This window comes from Sapajus apella, unplaced genomic scaffold (genome assembly GCF_009761245.1).
Source record: "Sapajus apella isolate SASKATOON/1434 unplaced genomic scaffold, GSC_monkey_1.0 scaffold57, whole genome shotgun sequence".
Lineage (NCBI taxonomy): Eukaryota > Metazoa > Chordata > Mammalia > Primates > Cebidae > Sapajus > Sapajus apella.
The window spans coordinates 1,694,009-1,714,094 of record NW_022436997.1 but is presented as its reverse complement, the minus strand read 5'-3'; the positions used below and the strand labels follow the sequence as shown (position 1 = coordinate 1,714,094).

Sequence of the window (20,086 nt, the reverse complement as noted above, 5' to 3'; positions counted from 1 at the left end):
CATCCTTGCTGTACTCACTTCCTGTGTTCTTCCTACTTTCTAAACATCCTTCTCATTTCCCTTGTCTCCAAAGCACTAACTGGGGATGGATAGAATTAGATCAGGATTTTCTGTGGGAAACCCACTCGATTGTGTTGCCCTGGGATAGAGAAAGGCCCAGGAGGTCAAAAGGGCTGAATGTTCCTGTACTGGTCTTACAAACAAATCCTCTGGCTAATGGCTTTTTTTTTTTGGAGACATCTTGGGGCAAGAAAGAAGTGTTGTCTTTATAGGACTACTTTCCTGAATTGAAAGCCAGTTGTGAACATTATTAGAAACTTTGAAGATGAGATGCCTGAGGCAAGTTAACTGGAAAAATGTGTAGGCCTCACCAGAAATAATACTCACTGCTCCTCTGAGTTAGTGGAAGGCTGCAGAGAAATCAGGTTGAGAAAACTTCATAATTCGGCCATAGACATTAGAAAAGAACCTTTTTTAAAATTAATTTTTTATTTCCATAGGTTTTGGGGGAACAGGTAGTACTTGGTTACATAAGGTCTTTAGCGGTGATTCGTGAGATTTTGGTGCACCCATCACCCAAACAATATACACTGAACCCAGTTTGTAGTCTTTTATCCCTCACCCGTTTCCCGCCCCTTCCCTCTGTGTTCCCAAACTCCATTGTCTCCTTCTTATACCTTTGCATCCTCACAGTTTAGCTCCCTCTTATGAGTGAGAACATATTATGTTTCCTTTTCCATTCCTGAGTTACCTCACATAGAATAATAGTCCTCAGTCTCATCCAGGTTGCTGCAAATGCCATTGATTCATTCCTGGAAAATAATCTTGCTCAGAGAGACTTTCCACTATACTCAAGAGACCCAAACTCCTCTCTTTTGGTCAGAAAAGGACTCTTCTCCTGCATGTGCATCCTGATTCACCAACTGGGTAGTGTATCAGTTTCCTAGGATTGCCACCACAACAAACATACTGAATGGCTTAGACAACACATATTTAAAGTACCAATCCTGGAGACTAAAAGTCCAAGACCTAGTTGTCTGCATGGTTGTTTCTTCTGAGGCTGGTCTCCTTGGCTTGTAGAAGACCATCTTCCTGTGTCTTCACATGGCTTTCCCTCTGTAATGTATATATCTGTGTCCTAATTCCTTCTTTTATAATGACACCAGTCATATTGGATTAAGGCCTATGCTAATGACCTTGTTTTAGCTTAATTACATCTTAAAGACTCTATTTCCAAATGCAGCCACATTGTCAAGTATTGGGGTAAGGTTTCAGCATATGAATTTTGGGAGCACAGAATCAGCCCGTAACATGTAGTGAATAGAACATGTATGCAAATATAGCAGCCTCTAGTTAATGGTGATGACAGAATCTCTCCTGTTGTGGAATCTGGAGAATCTGAGAAGCATTAGCTTGGAAAATATTAAAATTGTGATGGAGGAAACACATACCTGGATTCTTTGCTTTAATGCAACAGATTGCCTCAGAGGCTCTGTTACTGATAGAAAGCTATTCCTGCAATAGAAAGCCCTTGGTCTCCATTGTGACCAGCAATGAGAATCCTACCAAGGGTGTGCTGACTTTCATGTTAAGCTCTGGCCTAGACAGACCTGCCCTCTGAACATCTGTATCAGGGCCATAGACTTATTTTCTTCATGAAAAAGCCCTGGAATCAATTCTATCATGAGAGGATTTGAAATCTATTTTCACCTGCTTTTGGGAAAGTAGAAAGATGAGGATAAGATGATAGAATTTTGAAAGCACACAGAGACCTTGGAAATTATCTGTATCTGTGTTTCCTGGGCTTTTTGCATTTTGCCACCAATTTTTAAGAGGTGCGGCCCTCAGGGCTCCCAATTTTTGCTTTGTCAAATATAGATAGACATCAATGAATGTAAATAACATATTAACAACAAAAATTTAGAAGGATATAATCCAGACCATAACCAGATATTTAAATGGAATAGTTTGTCCCAACAAGCAGGCAAACAAATGCAAACAAGACAACAACTCTCTTCACTTAAACATCTTGCCTTATTCTGACAAGAACTTCAGTGTGGATCAGGAGCCATCTGCCAGCTCATGTTTGAAACCCTCACTGTTCTAGACCAGTGATGTTCAAACTTGAGAAAGTTCAGACTCTCTACAATCTCAATTTGAGAAACATTAAAATCAAAGTTACATGCTTAACTTTGAATTTTACCTTGGTGCCAACATACTCGTAGCAATATTGACTTTTCTCTTTTTTTTCAAATGAGAAAGCTCAATGGAGAGAGGTCGTAGGAATTAAAAAGCATGATTGGGCTGCAATAGAGCAAAAATCACAAAAGATGCCTGTTTCCTCCCATCATGTTTTTCAACGTAAGATTTGAACATTTCTACAGATAAGCTAACATAAGGACAGCCGTTCATAAAAGATGGGTGTTGGGGTGCTCGGGAAACAAAGCAATGACTGATGAAATAATAAAGGCCACATCCTTCCGCTCTACTGTCTTTTCCTGCTCCAATTCTTAATCCCTTCTGCATCAGAATCACCCAGAGGACATGTTAAAACCAGATTGTTTGGCCAAAGTATATCCAAAGTTTCTGATTCTACAGGTCAGGGTAGGGCCCAGTATTTCACATTGCTAATGATTTCCCAGGTGGTGGTATTGCTGCTGGCTGGAGGGCAACACGTTGAGAACTCTTGCTCCAACACAGTCTGAGAAGTGGAGCATCTTGACCATCCAGTACTGGGAGGCAGGAAAGAGCAAATGGGGAGCTAGAAAATGCAATGGAGGAAGGACAGAATGCAGACCAAGAAGCAGCTCCAAGAGAGCGTGGAGAGATCCAGGGATTTGGGGATATGAGCAGATTACTTCTACACAATACTTCTTAAAATAGTTGCTCCCTGCATTATGCTGGATGCTTTGAAAACAGACATTCATTACAACTTTAAAAGTCAAATGACTGCAAAAAAAAAAAATTCTTAATTTGAAAGCACAGAGCCCAGGCACTTTAAAATTTGGTTGAGTACGCATGATTTTCCATCACCAGCTGTTAGGAGGATAATCAAGGATTAAATTTTCATTTAATCATTTTTAGATACGAATATACTTCTCTCTCCTTCACCCCCAACCCAAGCCGTTTGAAAGATGGAACTGAACTTCTGGCTCCAAGTCTTCAGAGAACAAATAGATTGACTTTAGTTTTGTAAACTCATTAAAGTGATTTAAGAAATGTTTAATTCCTATTTTCTAAATTAAATTTTATGGTAAATAATAGTTTGTTTTGTTTTTACTGTAGAGTTCTTATGTTCCTGAGTGGGTGAGGAGATTGTATTCTATGTCTAGAAAGAAATCTGGGCAAATTATGTCTTATTTGAATCCAAGGCTTTTATTAGAGATTGGTGGAAGTGGACATGAAGGGGGCATGAGGAGGTTTCATAGCAGAACTAAAGAACCACATGCTAGAAGGGGCCCTGGGGTCATCCAGGACCATAGCTTTACTTTACAGATAGGAATTCCCAGGTCCTGGGACGATCCCTGTGCCAAGCATCACACAGCCAGGCAGTGCCCATCCTGGGGCTGTCAACCAGCTTGTCTCATTCACAGTCTGAATGCTCTTGCCAGCTGGCTGTGTGCCTCTCAAAGAACCAATAGAGCTCCATTTCTATTAACTGGGTAAATTGTCATGTCCTGTCTTTGGTTTTGACTCCAAGTCCTGGCACCCTGGGGAGAGACCCAGGAACCTAGAGGAGCTTGAAAGCAGCCTGAAGACAAGCGCTGGGTACATGTCAGTCACTAGGCATCTTCGGCCCAGAGCAAGTGAGCTAATGTATTGGAGGCCACACACATATTTCCATTCATATGACTGAGATGCTGAAAATTTGGAAAGGGGTCCTCAGGGGAGGCAGAGAGAAGTGCAAATACAAACCATCCAAAGCACAATTTAGTGAAGATTTTGCTTCCATAGACTGTGAAATGACCTCAATTTTCATGCTTTGAAGGCCTGCAGGCAGTTGACTGGATTTTGCTTTTTCTCTGGGAAGAATCCACACTCCCTCATCTCTATGTTTGAGGAGAGAAATCCTCTATTTGAATCTTCTTTATTTCAGCAATCTTGGTGGAAATAAGAAGTCACGGAGGAGTCGGGTGGGGGGACCCTAAGCCATCCTCTGGGGCCTGGGTTTCTGTGTGCAGCAGCTTGGAGTGGGCCACATTCTTTCTGCCCCCCACCGCTGCCCCAAGGAGGCCAGTGATACTGGCAGGCTCAAGCCAGGCTTTGCCAAACCAGAGGGAAGGACTTCCCACCCCTTCCCTGGGGCAGTCCTGGGCAGCCGCCCACATTTACTCCGATTGATTCCAGCTGCACAGTCCCTGGCTGGCCTGGCCTTCTGTATTAGTAATGCTGTGTGAAGAGAAAAGAGTACCAGCACGCTCACTCCCCAACCCATCCCCTGAACCTCCACATGGCCATCTTGCCAGTTCTCTCACCATACTCACGTCCATTTCCTACTTCTTGCTTTCTCTCTCTTCTTTTCCCATTCCCTCTCTCCACTTTCCGTCCTCCCATTCCTCTCAAACACACCGTGCTACCCTTCCTCCTCCTCTCTGCATCTTTTCTGGCTCTGCCTTTATATCTAGCCAAGCTTTCTCCCTTTCCCGGGGGCCGTTCTCATACCCCCATGTTTTCTCTTCCCACTGCTGGCTCTCATCACCTCTAGCGTCACACCAGAGTTAAGCCATCCTCATTGCTCCTTTTAAATAGAGAGATCTTGATTTTGCACAGCTGCAAGCAGGATTGAGCAAGACGGTTCTTTACAACATGGTCTTTTGCGGCCAGAAAGAGAGAGCACGTTTGTGTGTGTGTAGCAGCTTTGTCCGGAGCTCCACTGTCCAGCATCCAAGAGCAGATCCTTAATTTGCTGGAGAATCATGGGTAAATACACAATTTGCTTTAAAAGACCCTTGACTGAAATCTTTGGAGAACTCTACCTCTGGCTGTGGTTTCAGAAAGCAACTGCCTGTCATCTCAAGATGTTAGAGTCAACAGCAGGTCTGCTCAGGACCACATGTTTATTTTCCACAGTGGCATGTGCTAGGTCACGTGGTGTCCATTTAATTTCCATGACTGACATTCCACAGATCTGAGATTTCATTCCTCTGGGATTATTTCAAATACTTGTGGTTTTAACTAGCAGGGGGAAAAATATAAAATGTGTGTGTGTGTGTGTGTGTGTGTGTGTGTGTGTGTGTGTGTGTGTATTTAAAAAGGAAATGCATAAGCCACCAGCCCCAGTACCTCCTTCAATGGTGTTCTTGGCAGAGTTTTGTGGGCAGCTCCTCCGCCCTTTACCTCTCAGAAACCTCCAGGCAGAGGGATCCCAGAGAGCATAGACAGGCCCAGATGAATGGCTTTCTAGAGATCTTAAAAGACTAAGCCTTTTGAATTGACTTCAGCCTTTCATAATTGGGGCAGTCATTGTACTTTTGATTCCTGACACTCCCTTTGTCTCTCCCACTGACGAGCCAGGTTATGGGGCTCAGCGTTCTGGAGGTGCCGGAACAAATGTCCACCCCTATCCCCAGGATCCTTGATTTTTCCTGGTGAAGAGACTGGTGATACCTTTTATCTAAAATTCCCTATTTCGATCTCAGACAGTAGAGGAGAGAGGAAAAAACTCTTATTGAAGTATTTGGATTGTTAATACCTCATAGGGAGTTAAAGGAACAGAAATAGTCAGATAAACTATGGCTGCTGCAGAAGAATGAGGTATCAGTGACAGGGCCAGCTCAAAGCTAAATTGTGGAGAAAAAATAGATGACATCATCTTCATTTCAATCACCTCCTTCCACCTCTTTGAATTCCACTGGAACTTGGCACTTTTTTTAATGACAGTCCAACTGCCTGGAGAACTCCTTATAGGTGTGTGGCGCAGGGCTGAGAATGGCCTTCTGTGTTCTGTCTGTCCTTCTCTGTGATTCTTGCAAATCCAATGTCTCATTCCCACTTAGCCAATCCTGTGCAAAGAAACAGATAAACTCAATTTAGTGAAGGCATCTTAACTGATCATACTTTTATGTTGCTCCTCTGATGTGATAATTTGATTTTAACAAAGGCCTAGTTACCAATGATAGAATTATCATTAAGACAGATTCCGTAAGGTTCAAATCCAGCAGGAAACTTGCTACCACCAGTTGATGACCAAAATCAGAACCTAGTTGCTTGCAGTTTTTAATTCTCAAAACTTTCTTGACTGTATTGTGAAAGAAAGGGAAGAGGATTAAATCTCAGGAATAACCTAAATTAGGATTTTGGAACATCAGCTCTGGAAAAACTTTGAAAGTTCAGCCAGATATCATAAGTACCCTGTGAGGTCCCTTAGTCTGGTGCTCATGGTCAAGCCCATGAAATGGCCGTATGTTATCCCTTTACATGGACTGCTGTTGCTCTTGTCTGCAGATTGCATGTTCTAATGTGGAAAAATTATATTTGTTTACATTTCTACAGACGATGTCAGACATTAACTTTTGTCAGCTCCTGCTACCTTTATCTTCTTTCCTGACACCTTCACCATGTTCTTCTGAAGGACCCATCTGAAAGAGGGACAGTGTAGTCAAGGCGGGCTTGTGCAGAAGCTGGTAGTGGTGACACATTTTCAAACAGATGTAAGTGAACATTAATCTGATCACTGCATTTGGATCCATTGACTCTATTTTATAAGGTGGCGATTGGATTTTGGAAATTAATTGTTCCAGGGATGATTGATAACTGAGGAATTTTTTATAAATCCACACATAATAGGATAAATTGTCTAGGGAGTTATTCCTAACTTTTGTGTTTACCAGTGCATGAGACACATGTACTCCTAATGCATTCCTTATGGCCCTGCTGCCATTATTGAGACTTTGTATGTCAATTCTTAAGCTCCTTCTCTCCTTTTCATAAAATTGCAGGTCAGCTATTGGCCAGAGAGAAAAAAAAGTCAATATTTCAATCAAATTTAGTCTATCAAATAATGAGCTAATAATTAAAATATGTAAGTCATGAGTTTTTAAAAATTACAATATGGTTAATATTATTTCCCATTGATTTCCTTATTTCTGTGTAGCTCTTGGTGAGCTGAAAATATCAATATATTGGAGATTTCCTGTTTCTTCAACCTCATAAAGGAGGTTCCTCAAAGTGTGCCCTGTGGAGAAGGTATAAGATCACTGGGCCCCAAAGTCAAGTATGTTTATATTACCTAGGTTGGCTAAAGTTCAATCTCTTTCTTTAAGATCTTCTCCCAAGTTTCAATACTAATGTGCATTCTTTTTCATGTAAAAGGTGGCAATTATCACATATTTGAACCACAGAACACCCTCTGGGAGGACTATCAGGCACAGCTAGTGCTCACAGGGACTATTGCTCCCAAATGAAGCACTTTGGAAAACACTTTGTAATACTACTGGTAATAATAGCAACAACAATAGTCACAAGTGTCATGAGCATTACTGAGCACATAGTATATGCCAAGCACTGTTCTTCATACATGGGATGTCCTAGACACCTGTTTCATCCTCACTACCATCCTTTGAGAGAGCTACAGTTATAACCCCCAAGGCATAAAGGGTACAAATCACTTTTCCAAGGTCACGAGCGCTTACTTTAGGAGATGTGACTTGAACGAGGCTGACTGACACTAAAGCCTGAGCTCTGCACTGTCACATTGGGCTCCCATCCCTTCTTTCTGTGATGGCAGGTTGACAATGGTAGGACACAGTGCCCAGGAGCCTACCATAAGCCCAGAAGTACCCACATCCCATGGACTGCCCCTGTTACAATAGTAAAAACATTACCAGTATCAAGAGTAGGAACATTTGGTCAGTATCATTATTTCCTATCTGAAGTATTTAAACCTCTGAAATCTTAGAACCATTGCAGAATACGCTATAGCCCACAGTTTAGCACCTGATTTTATCTGCTCTCTTATGAATCCAGCTGTATAAGTCTGAACAAGTTAGGTACTTTTGTCTTCTCAACTAAACTTTAAGCTTCTTGTGGGCAAGAACCCTTCCTAATGCTTCATCCTGACTTAGTAAGTGCAAATTATATTAATCAACTGATTTGGATGATCATTTTAAAAACCATCCTTTTATTCTTTGCTATAGAATCTTATTTTCTGGTAACATCATCCACAGGGTCCTTTGCAGTTTGCAAATGCTTGACCAACACTGAGATCACTGATCCCCATGGCAGCTCAGTGAAGGAGATGTAAGTTGACTCTCCCCTTTCCAAAGTTGACCAGGGAGGTGACTTGATCAGACTCCTAGAGAGTTTGAAGGTGGAAGAACTGAAACTCATTGTAGGCTTTTCAAATCCAGACCTTCCACTTCTCTCAGCTGCCTTGGTCTCTGCATCACCTCAGAGAAGTGCAACATCTCATCCAGGAACTACCGTTCTCCTTGGAGTGTGTGCCTCCACATGCTGACATTGCCACACTCACATGTGGGTTCCCCCGAGCTCTGTAGCTACACTGCCTTCTATCCCCCACAGTTGCTCTTCAAATAGAAGGCAGTTGTTTTTTCCCTGCAAGACATCAGGCAGAAAAGAAAAGAAGAGAAAGGAAAAGAAAAAAAGAAAAGGAGAGAAAAGAAAGGGAGGTTTGGAAGATTTCAGTGCTACAGTTTTATCTCCTCTCTCCTCATCAGAAAGTAGAGAAGGACCCCTATCACTCTGGAATATTTAGGGTTAGAACAGCAATCAAATTCCTTGGAATCATGAATTATGTCCACTGTAGAGTCATGGAGGCCAAACAGGAAGAAATAATATGTTGGAAAGAAATAGCAACCCAGGGCAGAAGAGAGAAACAGCATTGGGATAATTCTCCATGGCACAATTGCTGCTGTCTGCAAAGATGAAAGGAGTTTGCAGTGTGCCCCAAGTCTATGGGACTTCATTTCATACAAATGGCACCAAAAGAATGATCATAAAGATGGCTACAGACTCAGGATTCCGAGTTGGCTGCCTTATGTTTGGCCAGAAATAATTTAGAAGTATGTAAGTGGGAGAAATACAAAGAGAAGGAAAGGTGAAGAGTAAAGATAAGAGTGATTCATAAGTTGAATGGTGATTTTTTTTTTCCTCTATGAAATAATGCATTCAGTGGAAACAAGTATGTCTTCAAGGGCACTGAAGGAGCACGGCACTTTAGATATTGAAAATGGAACCAATAAGAATGTGGCCAAAATGCTTAACAAGAAGGGTGATGTTTTATTTCTTTAGTAACTGCCAAGCATTGAAGCTCGAGTTGACTCTGAAGGCATATTCTTGGAAGAAAAGAACATAAAGGAATAATTTGGGGAAGTAGATGGCAGGATTTTTTTTTTGTCCCCCAGACAAGAGAAAAAAAGAAGGGTAGAGCACAAAGCTTGAGCACTGGGCTCACTATTTCTGAATTTGTCTTCTCAGATATGGTGCTGATGGAATGATTTTTTGGTAGAGGGGGTTGGGAGGGAGGGATGTCAAAAAGCTAACTACTCCCTTAGCAAACTCTGACAGACTTCAGGAAAGACCAGTTCTAACACTAGAGAATTTTCTGTTTTCCAAGTTTGTTTAAATGTATACAGATGACAAGTTGACCTGAAGCAAAATTGTGAAATAGGAGAACATTGGCTTTAGGCCTTATGAATCAATCCATCATCAGATATTTATTGAGCAGCTCCTCTGCACAATGCATTGTACTAGGGAAGGCAAAAGCACAAATCACATGTGTCCCTGCCCTCGAACAGCCTATAGTTTAGGAGGGCGCAAGTTGCCATACTCAGAAGAATTAAATAGTATTCTGAGTCACATCATGAAGCAACAGGAAGAAAGATCTTACTGAGATCTTTAAATGTTAAGAGCAAACACTCTGTAGCATTTACCATGTTGCAAGTCAACTTTCAAAAGCATTACACCCATTTACCCTGCTACTGGATACATACTCAAAGGAAAATAAATTGTTCTGCCAAAAGACACGTGCACTCATATGTTCATCACAGTGCTATTCACGGTAGAAAAACATGGAATCAACCTAGGTGCTCATCAAGAGTGGGCTGGATAAAGAGAATGTGGTACATATATACCATGGCATACTACTCAGCCATAAAAAATAATGAGATCATGTCCTTTGTAGCAACATGGACACAGCTGGAGGTCATTATTGTAAGCGAATTAACAGTGCAGAAACAGTCAAATGCCACATATTTTTACTTATTAATGGAAGCTAAACATTGAATATACATGGATATCATGATAGGAACTGCAGATACTGAGACTACTAGAGTGGGGAGGAATGGAGTGGGGAAAGGGCTAAAAACCTATACATTAAGAACTATGCTCACTACCAAGGTAACAGGACCATCCATACCCCAAATCTCAATATCATGCAATATACCCATGTAACAAACCTACACATGTACCCTCTGAATCCAAAATAAATGGTGTTTGGAAAACTGGCTAGCCATGTGCAGAAAGCAGAAACTGGGTTCCTTCCTGACACCTTACACTAAAATAAATTTTTAAAATAAAAAACAAAACAAAACAAAACAAAACATAAAAGCTTTGCAAATTGCATCCTTTTATCTTTAAGACAAGCTTATGAGATCAATTCTGTCACTACTCTCATTTTATAGATTAGGAAATTATGGCACAGCTGGTCAGCACTGGAATAGGATGGGAACCAGCAACATAAACCTAGAGCATGGGCCCTCCACCACTGTACCTGCTGCTCCTTGTGGAACACTGTGATGTCCAGCAGAATGGGCGTTAGCCAGGCAGTTATACTGCCGGGATTCTGAGGAAGGGGATGCCACAGTCATCTTTCTGGTCTGGACCCTCATTGTATGCTTTGAGCCTAGCCATAGCCCTGTGAGGCAGAGAGGATAGGCCCCTATTAATTAATGCCCATGTCTACAATAAAAAGGATTGAACAACTTTCTCAAGGTCATACCACCCCAAACAACAATTTGGTGAAGCCAGAACGTGAAAGAAATAAGATCCTTCATGGTAGTCAGAGCTTCCCACCCTGGATGGGGGACCATCTCACCTTGTAGTTTAGGCACAAGGCCCTGTCCTGAGTACCAGCTGCCTTACTGTCATTTCTTCATTTGACAACATTAATTGAGCACACTGCTGCAGTCTGAACATCAAGGACAGGTTGGAACAAAGGCATCTCCAGCATGAGCCAGAAACAGTGGCCAACCCCTGAGACCTTGATCATGGCTTTGCACTTTGTATTTTGAAAGAATTTTGGACTTACAGAAAAGCTGCAAAAGTAGTACAGAAAATTCCCATGCACACTTCCTCCAGCTTCTCCTTCTGTTAACATCCTGCATACACATAACACAAATATTAAAACTGAGAGATTAATGTTGGTACAATATTATTCACAAATTCAAGACTTTATTTGGATTTCACTAGTTTTTCCAGATTTTGTTTTCTGTTTCAGAATCTAATCCAGGGACCTACATCACATTTATTTCTCCTCGTTTCTAAATCTCCTCCAATCTGTGTCAAGTCCTCAGTCTTTCCTCATCTTTCATGACCTTGAAACTTTTGAAAAGTCTTGGTCATAAATGTTGTAGAATGTTCCTCAGTGTAAGGAAGCTGATGTTTTCTCATGATTAGATTGTAGTTATGCATTTTTAGTAAGAAATTTACCAAGGAAGTGATGTGTTCTTCTCAGGGTATAAGATCAGGGGTTAGTGATATTGATGGAGCCATTGATAGAGGCAATATTAACCTGTATTACTTGGTTAATTGGTGCTTGCTGAGCTGCTCCACTGTAAAGTTTCTTTTCTTCTCATTTGAAATTTGTGGACATCTTAGAGGAGATATTTGAGATTATACAAATATCCTGTTTCTCTGAAAACTTTCTTCTACTGATTTTAGCACACATTGATGGATCTTGCCTGTACCAATTCTAACATAGAGTTTCAATGATGATTCTTATTTCCCCCATTTTCCTGCATTTACTGAGTAAAATTCTTCTGGAAGGAAGAGCTGTTTCTTCTGCTATGTTTTTTAAGTGTTTATATGTATGAGTTTTAACTCATAGATATTTGTTGTATTCTGCTGTTGCAGATTGGGTCATTGAGAACTCCTTCAGGTTGGTTTTTCTGCCCTTTTGATCTGCCCACATTCTGTTTAAAGCACTTTCTTGTTTTGGCCACTGCAATATGTTCCAGGGTCATTTTGTATTTTCCTTACCACAACTTTGGAATCAACCAGGTCTCCAAGGACTCCAATAAACCAGGATTCCTTTTATTGGGGAATGGTATTTAGAAATCAAGATTTGAGCACTAGGTATACCCATTGCTACTGTTGTGACATTACTCCTAAGTCCCCTCAGCAGACAGAACTTAAAAATATACTAATGGCAGGCCAGTTGCAATGGTTCACACCTGTAATCCGAGCACTTTGGGAGGTCGAGGTGGGTGGATCACGAGGTCAGAAGTTTGAGACCAGCCTGGCCAACATGGTGAAACCCCTTCTCTACTACAAATACAAATAATTAGCTGAGTGTGGTGGCACATGCCAGAAATCCCAGCCATTCTGGAGGCTGAGGCAGGAAAATCACTTGAACCCAGGAGACAGAGCTTGTGGTGAGCAGAGATCATACCACTGCACTCCAGCCTGGGTGACAGAGCAAGACTCTGTCTCAAAAAAAATACACACGCGCACGCGCACACACACACACACACACACACTGTTATTAACACAAGCATACACATTGTCTTTTCTATCTATCCATCTATCTCTGTTAGAATCAAAGATGTCATTATGAACAGTATGAATCAAAGATGTCAGTGGATCTGCCTATTTATCATCTAACTATCAGATATGAGTTCATACACCTCTGATTCTAATCCAACACCATAGAGTTCATTATAGCCCTCCTATTTTCCTTTTTATTTTTATTGCTCATTATTTGTTTGTTTATTCATTTTCCAACAGTGAAAAGGAACTGTTTTTTTCCAACAGGATATTAGGTTTTTCCAACCCACTCTCATTTTTGACAATATATTACTTCTTCAAAGCTATAATGCACATCAAGTGTTTTCAGAATTATTAACCCATACTCTTTTGAGAAATAAATTTACTAACTATATCACAGTATTTTTATGTAGTTTGTTTTATCTTTAGCCTTAGTGTATTAGTCCATTTTTACACTGCTGATAAAGACATATCTGAGACTGGGTAATTAATAAAGAAAAAAAGGTTTAATGGACTCACAGTTCCACGTGGCTGGGGAGGCCTCACAATCACAGCAGAAGGCAAAGGAGGAGCAAAGCCATGTCTTACGTGGTGGCAGACCAGGGAGAATGAGAGACAACTGGAAGGAGAAATCCCTTATAAAATCATCAGATCTGGTGAGACTTCCTCACTACCATGAGAACAACATGGAAGAAACCGCCTCCATGATTCAATTATCTCCCACTGGGTCCCTCCCACAACACATGGGAGTTATGGGAGCTACAATTCAAGATGAGATTTGGGTGGGTGCACAGCCAAACCATTTCATTTAGTATATAGTTTTTGAGTTTTGAAAAACAGAAACTTACCTTGAGCTTTCAGCTGTACTGTTCTGTGTGCAGGCCATATCTCTCCTGGAGGGTTATGTTCTAGAGATTTAACTTTAAGAGGGATGCCAGCAAAGTAGAGAATATCCAGAAAAGTTGGTTAAGATGTTGAGGATTGCAGAAACATGACATTCATTAACCTAGTGAATGGGCCATGTCTTTGCATGCACCTGTACATTCATTCAGTTATTACTGGTCCACTTGCCCATTAAAAATCATTTATTTGGAGTATACAACATACCATATTCTATTAGCAACAAAATAGTGGGATTGTTGAGGTTGAATCAGAAGTCAGAGTAAGGCTATGACAATTTTCTTCAAGCTTATGAAGAGTTCTTATGTAGAATAAGAATTAGACTTTTTCCTAACTATCTTGACAGAGCCAAACCAAGACCAATAGGCAGAATTTAGAGTGAAACAAATTTCAGTAAGAAAGAATAATTCTTAGAATGGTCCAACAATTAAATGGGCCATCTTGTAGAGTTATGATCCTAATTGCTGGAAAACTCTTTCAGAGGCTAGGAAGTTGAAACAAGGTCCTCTAAAGTCCTTTTGAAGTATGATTTTCTGTGGTTCTATAAAATAGCCCTTAACAGCCAGATAGTCATTTGCCTTGTGTCTGCCTACTCTTCCATTTTATTTGGACTCTTGTCAAAGGCACTTGGCTTGGTAGAGCACCATCAGAGACTGCAAGATCTGCACATGAGTAACAGATTCTGTCATATTAAGAGGGAAAGGAAATTATAACCTTGACATTTAAAATTGGATGCTTTAGCCATCATTTAGTATTCACTGGGTGAGTAAAAGGTGCTTCAGGAATAAGCCTGAGGAGAGGGTAAGCCCATCATTTGGGAAAGAAGTGTAGACAAAGGTAATTTATAAGCAGAGAGTAAGTTGCCCTATTGTCACTGTTTTTGGAATTGATTTCAGGTCAACAAATATTTGTCAAGCACTTAATATGTGCTGGGTATCATTTTAGGTGCTGGGGACAGAACAGTTATCAAAATAAACAAAAATCCTTGCTGTCAGGGAGTTTATCTCCTACTAGGCAGGGACAGATAGTAGTTAATTAAAGTATATGGTAGGTTAAAGTTGATGCATAAAACTGATTTAAATAAAAAACAGGGTAAGGAGAATAAGGCTCACCAGGATAGGAGGTTGTCATGTAAAATGAAGAGGAGTTCAGAATGAATCTCCTGAAAGTGACCTTGACTTGAGACCTACAGGAGGAATGGAGGTCATTGCTCCCTGTTGTGCATCCTGAGGAGCATGCTGGAGCTGTTTTTCCCGGTTCCCTCCTGCTTCAGTGAGGCCATGCCATCAGTTCTGACTAATGAGCTAAGAGAGGAAGTGAGCACATTCCACCCGTGCTGCTACATTTAATGGCATTGAATTTGGGATTTCAGTTCTGACAAGTTCATCTCCTACTCACATTGCACTAAAGCCTGAGAAGGGGAGCAGGTCTTGGCCATGCCATGAGAACTACAGGATTCTTTAAAGTCATTGGTTTTATTCACAAATCTGGGATCCTTTCATTTATATTCTCTAAACTTCTGTCCAGACAGGTTAACTACACTTTACTGAGTGTAGGGCCTCTTCATAATTATTAACCAAGGCTTTATTTTCATGGAGAATTCAACATAAATTCCCTTCAAAAAAAATTGGGTTGTTCATACTTTCCTTATAGCATTTTATGGCCATAATGCTGTGAAAAATCTCACTACAAACTAGAGATTATCAGTTGGTATATGGCAGTTCTCTGGGTGCCAATTACCCTTGGCAGATACATTGCCAAATCATACATACAACTACATGTACAATAACTTCATTACAACTGAGGACCCATAATTGTATAGCTGTAGCTTTCAGGCCAAATGCTGAGCTGAATTACATGAATACTTCTGCTATAGGTCAGGGGTAGGAATATAGTGTGTGATCAAACAACTACGAGCCTAACATCCAGTATTATTTTATAACATGTGAGAACATTGCTTTTGAGCTAATAAGAGAATGGAGTCAGGGCAGTGACACATCTTCTCAACATGGCATAGATCTGAAGGGAAACCAGGCAAACCATGTGTACACTAATATGGAAGCTTTTATGGGCACTGGGAGATTCTCCAATGGTACTAGTAATGCATTCTCCTCATGGACAGCTTGTTTAGGAACATTTAGTATTCAGTGTTCTGCCAAAAATTCCAATTATTCAATTCAAAAAATTCTGACAACACATCCGGACACAGGCCTGTCCAGTAGAGTCACGTTTTCTAACATGAGGTAGGTGGGAATGTCAGAGCAGATCTGCTGAGATCTGATCCCCTCATGCAGCTGACAGGAGATGGAGCTGAGAGCCTGACTTTGCCCCCCAGTTCAGACCTCCGGGTCTCCATGCTCTGCTGCCTCATTTGACAACTCCACAACATTTTCTGAACTCCTACCCTCTGGTTCTCCTCACCACACTCTTCCTAGCCCTAGCATCATGATGATACCATACTTTATTCCACTGTTCTATCAACCATTTTTAGGCTCATGGCATCCATTGTTGGGGAAACTGGGTACTTTTAGGAGTGTGAGCTAGCCTGCACATCAACGGGCAGTCATTTTCAAACATTGATTATTATCAGTAATGCAGTCACTATTGAATGTCTACTGTGAGCCAGTGCCAGGCACTGAGATATAATCATGAACTGCAAATGTTCAGATGTCACAGAATATCAGATCTCTTGTTTCTAAAGTTCTCTGGATCCTGTGAATCACACCCCTACTTGCCATTTATGTAATGTGGTGGACATTCCTGGACAGAAATATGATCACTATTGTTATGGGAAATATAAAGGCAAGAAACCAAACATTCTGACACCGAGGACACTTAGATTGCAAAGGTGTTTTCCAATGACTGTGATGGAAACCGGATCCTTAGCAGCATTCAAGACTAGACTAAACAGAATTATAAAGAGATAAATTGTAGAGAACAGTTTGGCATGGACTGAAAGATGTGCCTGTTTTGTATTCTTTCATCTCAAGTCCATGACTATAAAAATTTTATTTTCTCAGGGATTTCAGTTTGTTTTTATGCCTCTATAGCAAACATAGTTCAATGCCTACAATGCAGCCTTTGACCGTCAAATGTCGTGCGTTCATCTCTATTTGTTTCATGCTCATTAATCACGTCCACCCTCTCCCCTGAAAAAATTGTCATCTCCAGGGAAGGGAGAACATTATAAAATTTTATTCTGTAAATCTCACAGTAACTAGAACAAAGTTGAAGCAAATACCAAGTGCCCAATAAGTATGTGTTGATAAACTCTGGGTTTATTTAACACAGATATCTGTCTAAGCCCTACCCTAGGATCTGGAGAATGTAAATATGTTTTTCCTCAAACTATAGGAGAAGTAGGAGAAAGGCCACTAGTAGTTAAATGTTCATATAGAGTTAAATAGAAATTCTGAGAAGTAATACTCACAAATAGCAAAAAAGAGATCAAAAAGAGTCTCTAATATGTGATAAATAAATGGTATGATATGATCTATGCAACCGCCTTGAGTTCTTTGTTTCCTGAACAGTTGGACTCAAACCAACAGAAAATTTTATCTCAGCTGAAGTGAAAAAGAATGCTCTGATTTTTTCCTGCTTTGTCCTGCTGTCTCTTTGGGATAGTGACAAAGTTACATGAAGTCTAAATGTGTGGCATGTGAGAGATTTGGAAGCACTTAGTACAAGCAATGATGAGCAGCTATGGTCTTAACTAAAAGGTAGTGGACAGGTGGTAAACAGTCTGGACTGCAGGCATTTCATCTGTTGAATGGAGAAGGGTAGAGAGCTGGTATCCGCCATGGCTCAGATTGGCCAAAGGTTGAGCCTCATATGACAGATGAGGCTGGACAGTCAAGCATGAACTATGAGAGTAATTGGAAAGGTCTATTGTCCAGCAGGTTAGAGCAGCAAAGGTAGAGGAATTGAAGTGGAGGCACCAAGGGGAGTTCTGATCTGGTTGGGAAGAATCTTTAGCATCACTTTTTGTCCTTTATGCTGGTGTGTGTGTGTGTGTGTGTGTGTGTGTGTGTACAAAATGGGAAAGGAGGAGGCTTAGGTCACTAACAATAATCATTGACAGGAGGCAAACCCTCAGGGGAATTCCTTCTTCCCAAAAGAGATCTGAATGATCCAAGCTGTACAGACCAAATCAAGATAAACAAAGAGAATGACCTGGACCTCATTCCCAAGGCTCTCCCTTTTGACTACTAGGGACCTCTTCACTCAAAAGCAGAGTGGATGGGCAGAATTTCAGTTGTGCTAAGAAGGTTCTTCTCATTGCAGCTGATGACTAAAGACATTCCTCTGGTATAATATTTTGTTTTGAAGTAAGGATATCCCATGTAGAAAAACACAACAAGGTTTTTAACTGTCATTTGTACATTATTGAGGCTGTTCTTCAACTCCTTCCATTTAGGTCAAGAAGTAGAGGGCAGATAGATGGGGAGTGTAGCTGATAGTACTATTATACACAGCCCCCATCTTCACTGTTCCCCATATGACATCTTGCTGCAAGTCCCTGAGAGTGCCTGGGTGCCAGGGGTTAGTGCCTAAGTTCCAGCCACCAACCACTCCATCATCAATCAAACTGCCTTTGAATGATGATGAAATAGATCAGGCTAAGTCTACAACTATATCTTGGGCTTCATTCACCAAAACCAGCAAATGTAAAAATACTCTAAAAAAGTGAGAAAGCCCAAAAGAAAGCCTTGCTGATTTTAAGCAAACACAAATGTAGCTTTCAGCAGGATATCAGTAATTATAGCAGGAAAATGCCTTCTTTTTGTGTGTAAGGTAAAACAGTTCTGTCGCAATTTCCCTTTTCTGCTTCCCACACACTTGATTCCCCTGCAGCTTAGATGATGTATCCCACTTTCAGATAAAGAACATTGGTGATGCTTCTGCTTGAAAATCAAGTGACATTTGTAGAGCCTAACCAAGTTAGAAGAGCAAAGGAAAAAGTACTTCTTATCCAAGCAAGTAGTTCTTGTCAGCTATTCACCAAGGGAAATAGCCTCTGTTGTGTAGACATCTTAGTGACTGGGGCAGTCCAGCTTTAGTTCTCTCTAGCAATGATTGCTTTTTCCTTTTCCCTTGGGAGGTGATTTTAGGAGCTAAAAGACCATCTTAGCTTAGAACCTAGAAAAATCAGGAAATTCATGACTTGAATAGAAATACAGACTGATAATTAATTGTAATTCATGACATTATTCAAAAGAAGATAGCAGCTGGAAAGCAACTTTAAAAGTATTACCAAAACATACAATGATAAAAAGCTACCTACAGTGAACAATCTGGAAAAAAAATAAAAAAGGTAATCCCCTTTACAATAGCCACAAATTAAACACCTAGAAATTAACCAAAGAAGTGAAAGAACTCCATAATGAAAATTACAAAATACTGATGAAGGAAATTGAAAAGGACACCAAAAAAATGAAAAATTATTCCATGTTCATGAATTGGAAGAATTAATATTGTTAAAATGTCCATACTACAGATCCAATGCAATCCCTATCAAAATATCAAAATATCGATGACGTTCTTCAAAGAAATAGAAAAAAATCCTAAAATTTATATTGACCACAAAAGAACCAGAATAGCCAAAGCTGTCCTAAGCAAAATGAACAAAACAGTAGGAACCACATTGCCTGACTTCAAATTATAGTACAGAGCTACAGTATCCAGAACAGCATGGTAGTGGCATAAGAATAAACACATACACTAATGGAACAGAATAGAGAACTCAGAAACAAATCCATACATGTATAGTAAACTCATTTTTGACAAAGATACCAAAAACATACACTGGGAAAAGAGAGTCTCTTCAATAAATGGTGCTAGGAAGGCTGATAGCCATATGGAAAAGAATGAAACTAGACCCCTATCTCCTACTATATATGAAAATCAAATCAAAGTGGTTTAAAGACTTAAAAATCTTTGTATGTCTGGTAGAATTCGGCTGTCAACCCATCTGGACCAGGGCTTTTTTTGGGTGGTAAGCTCTTAATTGCTGCCTCAACTTCAGACCTTGTTATGGGTCTGTTCAGGGTTCCGGCTTCTTCCTGGTCCATTACTGGGTATATATCCAAAGGATTATAAATTGTTCTACCATAAGGACACGTGCACACGAATGTTCATTGCAGCACTGTTTACAATAGCAAAGGCCTGGAACCAACCCAAATGCCCATCGATGATAGACTGGACAGGGAAAATGTGCCACATATACACCATGGAATATTATGCAGCCATCAAAAATGATGATTTAGTGTCCTTTGTAGGGACATGGATGAACCTGGAAACCATCATTCTCAGCAAACTGACAGAAGAGCAGAAGATCAAACACTGCATGTTCTCACTCATAGGCAGGTGTTGAACAATGAGAACACATGGACACAGGGAGGGGAGCACTACACACCGGGGTCTGTTGGGGGGAAATAGGGGAGGGACGGTGGGGGGTGGGGAG

At 40.6% G+C, this 20,086-nt stretch overlaps 1 long non-coding RNA gene across 2 annotated transcripts in view; it reads right to left on the bottom strand.

Annotated features, from left to right (window-relative positions):
• Positions 1-831: 831 nt before the first annotated feature.
• LOC116528138 overlaps positions 832-20,086 on the bottom strand; it is a 30,886-nt gene continuing 11,631 nt past the window's right edge. Inside the window, exons 2-4 of one of the 2 annotated variants that reach the window (XR_004258874.1) lie at positions 11,267-11,336; positions 7,632-7,799; positions 832-6,002 (exon numbers count right to left, since the gene is read on the bottom strand). This is a non-coding gene — a long non-coding RNA (uncharacterized LOC116528138). The remainder of the gene's footprint in view (positions 6,003-7,631; positions 7,800-11,266; positions 11,337-20,086) is intronic. The other variant, XR_004258873.1, reaches the window with a different exon arrangement.